Below are 13,102 nucleotides of genomic sequence, written 5' to 3'. Positions count from 1 at the left end.
ACACCTTAATATTTATCAATGCTTCTTTCCTATGTGTCCTACTCCACTTCCAAAAATTCCCTTTGAACAATTATGAATATAAACCTATACATCCCTTAGAGCCGTTTAGAATATGTTAATATAAATTATGAATGAACTTACTAGAACAATTTTATAACTAAACCTCAGACCGGATCATAATTGTACCTTAATTAATTGAACAAACTCGATGATAATTAAGGTCAACCGCTCTCCTAATGGTCCACAAAGTTAATAGATGTTGAACTATACTGAATGGCGGCAAAAGACTTTATTATCAGGCAAAAAACTGTCTGAGCGGATATTCTAGACTTGAAACAAACTCATTAAATCCACGGAATATAAGGTGGTTTCCTTTTCGGCGAGGATCGAATTTTAATTAAAGTGTAATTTATCTTTAATTAATATTTATTGCTGTCTGATTTCGTCGAAAATTTTTAATTAGTTCGCCAAGAATTTTCCAGCGGAAACGTTCGCCATTTTCTTGATCGTCTCCAGGTTGGCTCAATAAGAGGTAACACCTAGTTGGTCGATAGCCTAACGAGGCGTTGAATGTTTAAACCTGTAATTACCTGGACGTCACGCCGGAATTCCGTAGCGTAATGCAACGCGTTCGATTGCTTGTTTGAGTCTTTCGCTTAATTACTTTCGATAGGGTATTTGGATAGGAAATTAACGCTGCAAAAGACATTTAATTGGACTGTGAGCTAGTGGTAACTTTAAACCGGTCTAAAAATTACTTTATTATACTATCAGGAATTTATTTAATAGTCTAGTACAGTTATATGATAGTTATTCAGTATTTTTCTATATCTTTTTCTGTTTTTATATTATATTTTTTTTATTATATTTTTATCACTATATTTTTAATAGATTTAAATATTTCTGATAATAGCAATGCGAGTGTGTATGAAGCTTATCTCGACTTCAACCACGATCTTTTTGTGCCTTATTGCGATTTTTATGTCCAGATTTTTTATTCCATATGAAAATATATTACAGTTAGTTATTCACTATCTAATAGAATAGTTCTAGTTCTAATAGTATTGTTCAAGTCTAAATATTTTTTAGACCCAAATTCAAATAGCGGATGTAGCGAAGAACTGTATTTTAATAAATATTAATCATTTTTTTATTATTTATTTATTACATTGTTACTAGTCGTTGTCACCTAACCTACAATTCGTTTTTACCATAACTTAAATTTAGGTATATTTAGAAGGAACTCGACCCTCGTATCTTAGTATCTGGTATAAAAATATGTATGTATTAACACTATTTTTCTATTAAATGCACTTCATTGCACTATACAAGATCAAATTGTTTGATTATTTTGAATGTGTCCTGTTCTGGTATTATACAATAGTTCTAATACTTCGATATTAACATAAAAATGAAGTATTTCCTCAATTTCTCCTTGATTTTTTTAATTTCCTTAGTGGCAGTCGATGCTTGGAGGTCTCAGTTTAAGTAATCAGTCCTGTAATATCTGAACGCACCTAGGAATATATCTCAGCAGTATCCTGGAGTATTTGTATATTGCATTTATATTACTTTTCGCGGAACAGCCCCATAACTGAATATTTATTATGTACTGATAATTGTAATTTTCTTCCCATTGACCAATACATTTTCCTATATTTATGCTCCAGTTGTTTTTTAAGGTTCCTTCCAGAGAAGTTTTGCATTAAGATTCACGCCGAAATATTTGCTGTAATTGAGCGTTGTTGCTAGATGGAATGATATATTACATATTTAGAGTAGATAAAGAATTGGCCCCAATACAATTTCTTGCGGTTACCTGTTTTAGATTATTTTCTTGTAGAGTACACTTCCACTTCTTTGACTCTAAACATTTTGGCCGTAACATTTTCTGTAGCTTATGAACAAGGCCGTCATGGCATACCTAATCGTAGGTTTGCTTATCTTTTTACTTTCACAGACTCTTTTACTTACATCTATTATTCTATGGACCTGGTGAATTATTGAATGTTTATTAATAAGTTCAAACTGTGTGTAGATGTCCTGGGTTTTCACATTATAATCGGTTTGATTCTTTTCTACAGAATTTTTTCAAATATATTGGATTTACTGGTAACAATGATAATTTCACCCAAACATCTAGGATATATTTTAGTCGAAATTCTACACTGAATTGTTCTGAATTCTACACACAATTGTCCTGTTTGTAATTAAGTCATAGCCTGATGATTTTTAGACTAATGTTTTTGGACTTTGATAGCGTTGGTTACTTCGGAAGGACTAACTCAATCGTAACTTTTCACATTCCATGTAAGGAAAATACTCAATACTCAACATCGCTTTCGTTTGGTTTGAATTTTTTTTCTAGGCAGTCAGCAAATACTTCCACTTTTTATCAACAAGTCTCCTTTTTACCAACGATTTTTTATCTAGACTGGACCTAGAGTTTAAGTGGGCTCTGAACCACAGTCCTCGACATTAAACCTACCGACTGGCGAGTGGTCAACTTAGAAATCAAAGCAATCCCAGAAGCCATGCTGCCTTACCCAGCCTGGTTACTGGCGTGACTGGGATCATTTTCCTTGTCGGATTCTGCACTCTTGCTTAGGACAATCACAAATATTAGAAAATCACTGCCCCAGCAAGATTCGAATCTGCGACTATCGCAACAGTAAGAAGACCGTCCGGTCGCCTCTACCACTGCGCCAACCAAGCCGGTACTTTCACTTTTTGTTCGTTGTTGCGTGACCAATTTTCAAGTAGGTGAATTGTGTGGACATGGTCATTTTAGGCACTTGGTGGATTTCCAAAACGAGTAATCTCTTTCCCTTGTCATCTGTAATTTCGCAGATAGTTATTTATGGATTTGTTTTTAATTTCCAGTATTTTTATTTTCAGGTGTGGCTCCATTTTATATTTGTTTTGGTTAAGTAATTATTTTAATTGTGCTCTTAATTTCTGGAGCATTCTTCTAAGAAGCTTGTTGATTATCTACAACCTATAGATAATATATCTAACGAAATTTTCTGCTTAAAAGTTTAATTGTTCACCTATCTTGAGGGGTAGACTTAATTAAATACGATTGTTCAGTTCTACAATAAATCCTTCCCAATATATTCTCTTGTTTTGGATGATTCAGATTGTCGTGACCATATTTTTGAGCCGTTTGTTGAACTACTTTCTTCTTAACATGCTTTTCCCACTTTAACTTGACATTGAGGTAAGCCTCTGTTCTTTAAAATTTTATTAATGGTTTAGTAAGCTTTGAGCAGCTCGTGATGAACTTATTTCAAATTCAGTCTTGCGTAAATGATTCAAAGCTGCTTTATAATCTATGTATGGTTCTATTGCGATATAATGCTCAGTCTTTTTTAATGTTTTACGATTGGACGACCTAGGCAAGGTTCATTTTTAATATCAAGATTTTTGAAACAGGACGATTAAACCAATTCTGATACTAGGGTTCGCATAAGCACATACTGCCATTGGTTACGGTTGTACCCATTTAAGTTCCCAATCTATATTTCTATGTTTTGTGCTTCTATCTATTTTTGTGCATTTTAAACATCCTCTAGATTTATTTTAATACTTATTACATTGCTGCACGACATACCCATTTCCTCATTTGAAAACCCTTCGAGTTAACATTTGGGATAATAATTTTCAGACTTGATCCCATCCTCTTACTTTGGTAACCCGAGCATTTGTGCTCGGGTTAATTTAACACGCGTTAGTGGATACAGTTCGAAATACTGAGCGTTGTGCATACGAGTGCTCGTAAATTAATTGGCGACTTCACTTCGAAATATTCGTATTAATGTCAAAACTTGAACACAATGGACAATATTTGCAATATTAGTTGTCTGCCAGAAAATCTATAAAAAGTACGTCATATTCCTATACATATTTAGATCAACTATTTGTTAAATAAATATATTTAATATCTAGAGTCCACACACTCAGTAAAGTATTAGCCCATGAAATATGCATATCCATTTTATTTTAGGCCATATATGCTTAACATGTATTACCAGTATTTGTAATGCAGAGGGTTTTTTTTGTTCAAAGCTAATTATTTACAGATTTCCATAATTTCACGCTGAGGTAGTTAAAAGTTAGAAATGTTATGCAAATGCTCAGGTAAGCTTTGCACGAAAAAAAAACTTTGAAAAAAACCTTAACATTTCCATGCGGACTACGTAATATACGTTTTGTGCCACACAATCATTTGAATGTAAAACACCACCGGTTCCACATAATGCGTTGTCGTAACACCCGTATTGTGTAAATCCCTAGAGATTTATCTCCGTAAGCGTATTAACGCTGACCATGGGCTCTACTTCAAAATACAAGAAAAAATCTACCGTACCCATCAATACAGATTATAACGGGCCATTTGATGGGACGAATTCGGCGAGGAAGGTGGGGGGAGTCTCAAGCAGAAAAAAAACAGTAAAAAATGGTGTTAAATCGTTCGAGCCAACATGTATATGTCTCTCCTACCAATACAAAAATGGGACGGTTTTCATTCAAGCTGCAGCAGCTTTGGGCGTTATTTATGGATCTATCAACGATCTAGGCGGCTTGGTATTCTCTCCTATTCCGAAACAGTCGAGTGGCGGACCCCCGGTCGGCTTTAGTTCGATGTCATTGGAAAGTCATAGATTTTAGTGTTTTTTCTTTTTTTTGGTGCCTATAACGGACATATGCGCGCTGTTCTAGCTTATATATTGACCTGGTTAAGAGATAGTGGCAATTCTACCGTTATATATTGTTCTTAGGGCAGTTTAGATTTAATATAATAGAAGAGAAACCGTCTGAACAGTTTTCAAATAACACACACACACACACATATATATATATATATATATATATATATATATATATATATATATATATATATATATATAATTTAAAGAATAAAAACTATTAATTTACTTATTTAAAATATATTTTATGTAACGGAAACAAAAGGCAACTTGTTGAACGGCCGTACAAAGCCACAATGAATGTATATTAGAAAACAGACCACTCCATCATTCTGTTAGTTTTAAAACAGATGGTCGGATAGTCAGGGCCGGATTATATAACATCTCCCTCCTAAATAAACAGCCACAGAGTGCTATTTATTCCGTCTGGCCAGTTTTTAGTAGTTTTTATAAAAAGTGTTTTTGAGCATCGATTGTACCTTCGTCCGCCAGTTTGTCCTTGAAGATCGTCGAGATGGAACTGTTTCTACCCAAATTTCTATGGTACTACTCAGGAATAGTTTTCCAAAATTTGGTGTCTTCAGGTTCCAATAGTTAACAGCTAAGAAGCTGAGCTACTGCAATCCAGCTTTGGTGGCTGTTCATCCTAAACAGCAAGCTTCTGTCGAAATTCCAGTGGAACTTCATTCCGCCTTTGGTGGCCTTACTCCTTGAACTGCTTGATGCATGTGCCGGGAATTCACGGAGTAGGGTTGTTTTCTCGAACTCTACTTAACTACACCCAGAAGCCTTTCGAGTAACTGCGGAATGATTACCAATCCAACGTCAACCTTTCTTATTTTCTTGATAATCAATTTTATTCCAATTATTTGAATTAATTTAACGGCGAATAGCTTTATGATGTTCCCGGGATCCTACCAATTGCGCCAGTTATAAAATATGAAAGAGTTTGGAACCCACCTTAAGCAATCGTCTCAGTCCACATAAACTCTAATTGGCAAAAGCGAATGGATCTGAATATCAATGAAACCTAAGAACAATTGAGAACAATATATTTGGAAATATGTATAATATACTTGGACTTTGATGATGTTGTTTTGTTGACATATAGTTTCGTCTCTTATCATATTTTGCTCCAAAGAGAGTCATTTGCAAATATCCATTATTCTTTTGTTGAAAAAAAATTTATCGAAAATAAATTTTGATGGGTAGAGAAACAATTTAGGAGAAACCCAAGGTTCAGGGTAAAACTCAATAATAGGAAGCAAATCTAGACCAAATCTATTCATCTTAATAATTCATCCATTTTGCTCGATATAATATCATGGCCACAGTACTCCAATACTTACAAGACTAATAAATTTGTTCTCAAACTAGACAATCTAACGAGCAAATCTATTTTGTGATAATTTTTCACCAGATTTAATTACAACTTAGTTCTAGATTTAAATTTTATAAAAAACTGTTATGCCATTATACATTCAAAATAGAAACATCTATTATATTTTTGAATATTGATCAAGAAGTGGTTAAAGTAATTCCCCAGTCCAGACACTAATAAACGTAACGGATCTTGTGGTGGGAATAACTGTGGCAATTTTACTTTTCCACTGACCTACAACACTACTCCGTAAATTCACAACTGTATTCTAATCATAGATATATGATGATATCTATGATTCTAATGCCTTACAATATTGACAGATTGTCATTTCCCCATCATAGAGGAATGCTGCTCATTCCTAAATTACAATTGACATATCAGTATGACTGTTATCATATTCTGTCTCTAGCGATGCGGTTAGGCTTGAAATAGCTAGTCGCACATTTGATTGACTTGATAATAACAAATGTGAAATAAATTTGCAAAATGTGTTTTACCACAAAACGGCGCTGCATATTTCAACTCCACTCTTGGTAAAAATGTACTCGACCTGAAAATATCCGCCAGGGCATAATTATATCATATTTGACATATACCTCATTAAATTTCACTTGAATATCACGTTATCAAATTGATGTACCTATCAAAAATAATAAAAATAATAATATTATTCTATGAAATATAGATTTACCAAGCAAATATGCCATTAAATTATTTAAAAAAAAACTTGAACGTAGAATCAGAAAATGACTTAACTCACTTTTCATTTGATATTTTAATTTTGATAATTTGATATTAATATATTTTGTAAATAACTGGATGAAAATAGCGATGGGTAAAAACAGAATTATTTACTTTTTGCATCTATATCGCATATTTTGATAACTTTCATTCGATTTTCTCATCACTAATACCAACATGTCATAAGCAATTATCTTTTGCAAACTACAAATAAATAATACATCATAAAGTAACACAATGTTTAAAATTAAAAACTAAATGGGGATCCTATACATAACAACACAATTTATTTTGAAGGAAAACAATAGTGGTTACTAATTTATTAACAAAATAGCACGAGAATACTTAACGAGCTGGTCTTGTATCTTGAACAAATAGATGGTTAAATATTTATCGAGATCAACCGACAAGAATTGCAAATTTTCTGTCCCTGTTGAGACAAACCGAACCCGGCCATGTTACGAGGCCACCCTTCCAAAATTCAACCCTTGTTTCCTTTCGCTTTTATACAGAAGGGCCACTGTATCTGGTTAAGACGGGAAAATCCTCGTGATCGACAGGTTTTGCAAGCTGGAAACTTTACAGAACTCCTCGCCACTCTAACATTCTCAGAGAGCGGCGACGAATTATTTATGAATATAAGTATATTATATTTTAATGGATTTATCTATAAGTGCTATAGCCGAAAGTTAGCGAATCTTCGACTAAAAATACATAATTGAATACGTTTTGTGTATTATTCAGTTTATTTTAGCTTATCTGAAAACTTTAAGTTAGATGAGTTTAGCAGTCTTTAAAAACTAAAGGCAATATTTATTTTTAAAAAAGGGTAGAAAAAATTTAAATTTTGTCTGTGCAAATATAGAAGAATAAAACCTCTTTATTAAAGAAAACATTTCAAAAATATTAAAGTGCCGCAAATTTCGAACATATCTAATGCCAATTCATATATATTAATATCATTCTTTGGCCCACATCTTTTCATAAGATAAAACATTTCTAAAGTAAAATAAAAAGTTTTTTTTATTTTAAACCCTTCAAATTTCATGACTCGTTAGAATATATAACATTTTTCCATTTATTATAATATTATTAATGAATAAATTGCGTACTAACTTAAAATTTGTCTTTACAGTGACTTTAAACCAGGTACTCAAGCACACCCATTGGTACTTAGTTAATCTCTAATAAAATAAGAGTTAGTGGCCTTTATCAGTATTATTACCTTTAGCACACTTATTCAAGAGTTGCACCACTTTGTTGTGAACATGGGAGCGGTAACTTTCCACATCTCTTGTTACAAATCTCTTAATTGCTCTATGACAGCTGGAATCCGAAGGTCTCGGTGTAAGTGATTGTTCCAATAGCATTTGGGCATCCACAATACTTCTCAGAACTTAGTCTGAAATACTTGTATTATGTCGATGTTATTTCTCGCAGAACATCCCCATAGCTGAATTCCATATAGGTTTTAGTATTCGGTTGTACAGCAGCTTACTTACTATGTACGAATATCTTACTATGTACGAACAATTTAGATTTTCATTCCCCATACCTTCTTTTTTATTTTTATTGGAGTTCTCTTTTTTCAATATTCATCCCAAGGTATTTAGCATTGTTTCTGTATGAGATAATAGTATTATTCACACCCATTGGTTTCGTTGACTTTTATTCTCCTCTTCTGAGTCCAACATCACATTAGACAAAAAACAAGGCACATTAGAACCAAAATAAAACAACTATACTGGTTAGTCGGATGATACTCTCAACTTGATCTAAAATCAAATAGGTTGATCTATAAGACAATTATAAAGCCAATTTGGACCTACGGAGTGCAAATATGGGGTTGCACTAAAAATTCTAATCAACTAGTCATACAACGCTGTCAAAACAAAGTTCTTCGATTGATTACCAATACCTATCGCTACGTAACCAACGAAGAACTGCACGATGATATGGAAATCAAATGTATTTGCGAAGTTATCCAAGATTTCGACTTGAAACACGAAAGAAGATTACTAAATCATACTAACGTGGAAGCAATACAACTGCTGGACAGCGCGCAGGATGTCAGGAGATTGAAGCGAACCAAACCATACGAACTTATATAAAGTGTATACCTTTAGCCTAAACTATAGCTATAAGTTATTATAATTTTATAATTGAGGAATACATATTGATATATTTTCTCGCACTCGTCTTGAAATCTAATAATGAGGTTATAAAAAAACTTCTTAGTCCACCTATTTATATTATTAGTTGCGTTTGCAGTTTTCTGGTTGCTTCTTTACTATTGTCTTCAGTACTAAATATCGCATTGTGATCAGCAAATGTAGCCATAATAGCATTTTCCATTTATTGTATTAAAATGTAGTATGAGCTTTTATAAATTTAAAAAACATCCCAAAAATACCGATGCTTGGCTAGTCCATAAGACCTTCGGAACTAAGAAAAAATATGTTGTTTATACATGATGAAATTCCTTTAAAACAAAATCAAACAAGCAATTTAAAATTAACTTTTCCTTCTTCCATTCATAAAATAGAAATCCTTAGAACAACACAGGTATCTAATGACGGCGAATACCTTGCTAACTATTTTTAGTTGAACGTTTTCAAATCGAAGCGACGCCAGTTATTCCTAGGACTGGATGATGTCGATATCGATGTTGGAACGGGGCTATTTGTTTAGGTTGGCGTTGATGCCAATTGTACGAATGTCTCGGATCGATTGATATGTTCGATCTTGAATAAATACCAAGTAAATTGGTGTTTCGCGTAGCGGGAAATTAAAATGTATCCCGGCTTTGTGCGGCCGCAATAACAGGAAACGGCACGTGACCCAAGTGCATTGCATTTCTATTGAACGAATTATTTTATTATTGCAACGTTGACCCGTGAACTGATTGTATTTTTCAATGAAAATAATAGCAGTTATAAAGACTATGGAACCAGCACATTTCCTTTGAAGTTAAGTTTAGATAACATTGCTTGTTTCCAAAGTCTGGATTAATTTAGTAATTCTAATTATCTTCAATAATGAGTGAAACAATAATTATCTGAGTGTTTTAAGGGCTTATAATACTATTTTATAATATTTTAAATTATTTAACAATATCGTGCTTATTCACTACACCAGCACTCATCATTATTCCATGGTTCTCTAATTCTCGATAAATCAATAACATTGGAACTTTCTGTTGCGCGTCTTTTTCTTCCCGATTATAAAAGAAAAACTGGCAAAGTTAAAACGATTTTATTTACAATAAAAGTTATTAATTATAAAGATCAAACGGGTATAAATAGTTAGTGACAACAAGTTTCATGCTATCAAAGTGACACCTATGCGTTCCCTTGATCACGCATTTAAATGTTCCATGTTAATGTTCTGTTTAATGATGACTATATGTGTAGACTGTTTTATTTCTCCGTCAATTGTCGACCGATTTTCAAATTTCTTTTTAATTGAAAGAGTGCAATTCCGAGGTAATGTAACTAAAACCAAGTAAGGATAAGATGGTGCAATCCGGGAAAACCCTCCAGTTTCAAAAGCACGTATAATATCATCTAAAATTATCAGATATTTGTATATAATGTTATTGCTGAGCTGATGTGATGGAAGACACAACTTCTCAACTGTTAGGAATTAGAGGGTATTTCTTTAAATATTATGGAGACGTACAGACAATTATATATAATAAGACAATTATATATTATAACAATTATATTATATTAATGTTGAAGTTATTTAGGTAAGCTGATGATGAAAGCAGAGACCGGGTTATTATACCCTTCAGGGTTTTTTGGCCAATTTTTAGTAAGGGTTTGGTTACCAAAGTCGTTCAGTGTAAAAACCATTCAGTTTTCTTTTTAAGCACTAACCATATCAAATGGGAAGCCGTAGAAACATTGCAGGCAACTAGATCTACGATGCAGTGCTTATTTTGTGCAGTTTTGTTTGGTTAAAACATTTTTCAAATCACCTACGCTAGATAGCCGACTCCGGTGCCTGAAGCGCTCCTTATTGACAATAATTGTTTCTTTCTTCCTATTTTTCCTCATACCTCATAGGGCCGCACCTTTGTAATACTTGGCCTACCCATTGTAATACTTAATAAAATAGCTGCGAATATATTGAGTAAGTATATAACATTAAAAAAAGAAAAATCAAATATTTAAAAAAATTTAACAGAGTACGAAAAATAAATAAGGAACTTGCGAAGAAGTAAAAAATAATCAAACTTATATTTTTACCATAAAAGAACGTTTTAAAATAAAATATGTACATAATAGTCGTTATAATAAGTAAATAAAAATAAACAAAAACCCTATTTAACTTCTAATTCTAATCATCTCTAATAGAAGTTTTCATATATTATCTTTTGGTAGCAGTTTTAATGTTATATTATTTTCATTCTTCCTGAGGTACGAATAGTAGTTATGAATATAATTACATACACGAATAGCAAACGTAAAAAAAACAGGCAGAATATCTCCTATAAGTTCAAAGAACGAAGATGTTTAAGCCTGTAAAAGGGAGAGCGCAATAACATGCAGAATTAGTCAATATTGTCTTTGCAAATATCAATAAAGTAAGCTATTAATCTTTGCCGTTTACGTCAAATCTAATTGCAATGATCGAGCAATCGGCTGGGCGTGACGTTAGTTCCAGCGAATTTTCAAACGGGCGCCATCTTCTCTCCACTGTAAAATTTTTATATAAACATATGACGATCGCCACGGCCCGCCGTTAGAATGGCAACAGTTTAAATATTTATTTTAAAACGTTCGACTCGAGGTAGCCGAGGAAAAAATATTTCTATCGTTAGATTTTCACTGTTTACCATTGGGAATGTAAAAAGTTAAGCTCATTCGATTGCCCGAAAGTTAAATATTTACGGCAGGGTGGTTAATAACCTAGAGCATAACAAGAGAAAGATCCCTGCAGGTATTTGTATGGGATTATTTGAATTTGGATCTTCAGTATAAAAATATAGAGATATAGAAATCCATATTTCTTCGATTGATGGATACCTAAGCTCCTAATTCCTATTCCTATTACCACTTCCATCCTAATGAAATATTATCCTCAACCTTAAAAATTCAAAGAAAACTAATAAATATATGAACCCTCAAGCCTATCCTGTATCTCACCTTGTCTAAAATATTTGACCAGAGTGTAATAAGAACATGAATGAATTTCAGAAGGTTAAAATATTTAGATATAAAATTCAACTCCATCAAACATCAACTACATAAGACGACACATATTCACTATTCATAACTTAATACATGAGAAAAAAAAATGGCAAAAGACCAGCTTGGGATTATTAACAAACTTTCAACCATTGATGAGCCATTGAAAAAGCCTATGAAGATACAAAAATGGGTTCAGCTATAATATTAGATGTAGCACAAGCCTTCTATACGGTTTAGCATGACGATCTCGTTCATAAACTACAAAAAATGTTACCAAAGTAACACAGTGACCTATTAAAATATTCACACATTCACATCATAGTCAGAAGTTTTAAAGTCAAACAAGAGGAAGCCCAACAGCAAGAAGCTAAAGCAGGTGTACCTCAACAAAGTGTATTGGGATCAATTATTGACCTACTTTACACATTTAATATATCACGAATGGATAATATCACGATGGCTACATTTGCTGGTGATATTTCTATTATTGCTATCGAAAACAATAGCGAAAAAGCAACCCAAAAACTACAAAAGACTATTGATAACAAAAATAATTGGATTAGAATCCAAACACCAATAGCAATAATAACACTCATTAAATATAGCTATAAATATATTAAAAATAAACAATGCTAAATATATCGGAATGACTTGATGCAAAACTGTAAAGAGCATGTTAAAAAGAAAGAGAAATGACTAAAGTTGAAATATAGAAAAATGTATTGGTTAACTGGAATAAAATTACATTAATAACAACTATCAGTATATAATAAATTGCTATTATACAAGCAAATAATGAAACCTGCCCAATGTCCAGGCCTATGAAATTCAATTATAAAGATGTTCCACGAAAAGTATTGTGAATTTAATGTTCTAAGAAGCATACTAAGTGCACCGAAATACTATACTACTAATTACTTACGCCGAGACCTTCAGATACCAACTGTCACTCAGGTAATCAATAGAATCGAAAGGACACATGAGAATAGACTCCATATTCATATTAATATCGAAGTATTAACTCTAAACACCAAAATAAGAGACAGACAGAGAGAGATTCGATCTTGTGC

General features: G+C 32.7%; 1 protein-coding gene across 3 annotated transcripts in view; it reads left to right on the top strand.

Moving 5' to 3' along the window:
* Oct-TyrR (Octopamine-Tyramine receptor) overlaps positions 1-13,102 on the top strand; it is a 145,626-nt gene that overhangs the window by 72,220 nt on the left and 60,304 nt on the right. The window lies entirely within an intron of this gene.

Source organism: Rhynchophorus ferrugineus, unplaced genomic scaffold (assembly GCF_030347505.1).
Source record: "Rhynchophorus ferrugineus isolate W39M unplaced genomic scaffold, kcgeb_rfMv2 rfM4, whole genome shotgun sequence".
In the NCBI taxonomy this organism is placed as follows: domain Eukaryota; kingdom Metazoa; phylum Arthropoda; class Insecta; order Coleoptera; family Curculionidae; genus Rhynchophorus; species Rhynchophorus ferrugineus.
The sequence above is the reverse complement of the archived record's forward strand: the minus strand, read 5'-3'. Positions and strand labels throughout refer to the sequence as shown.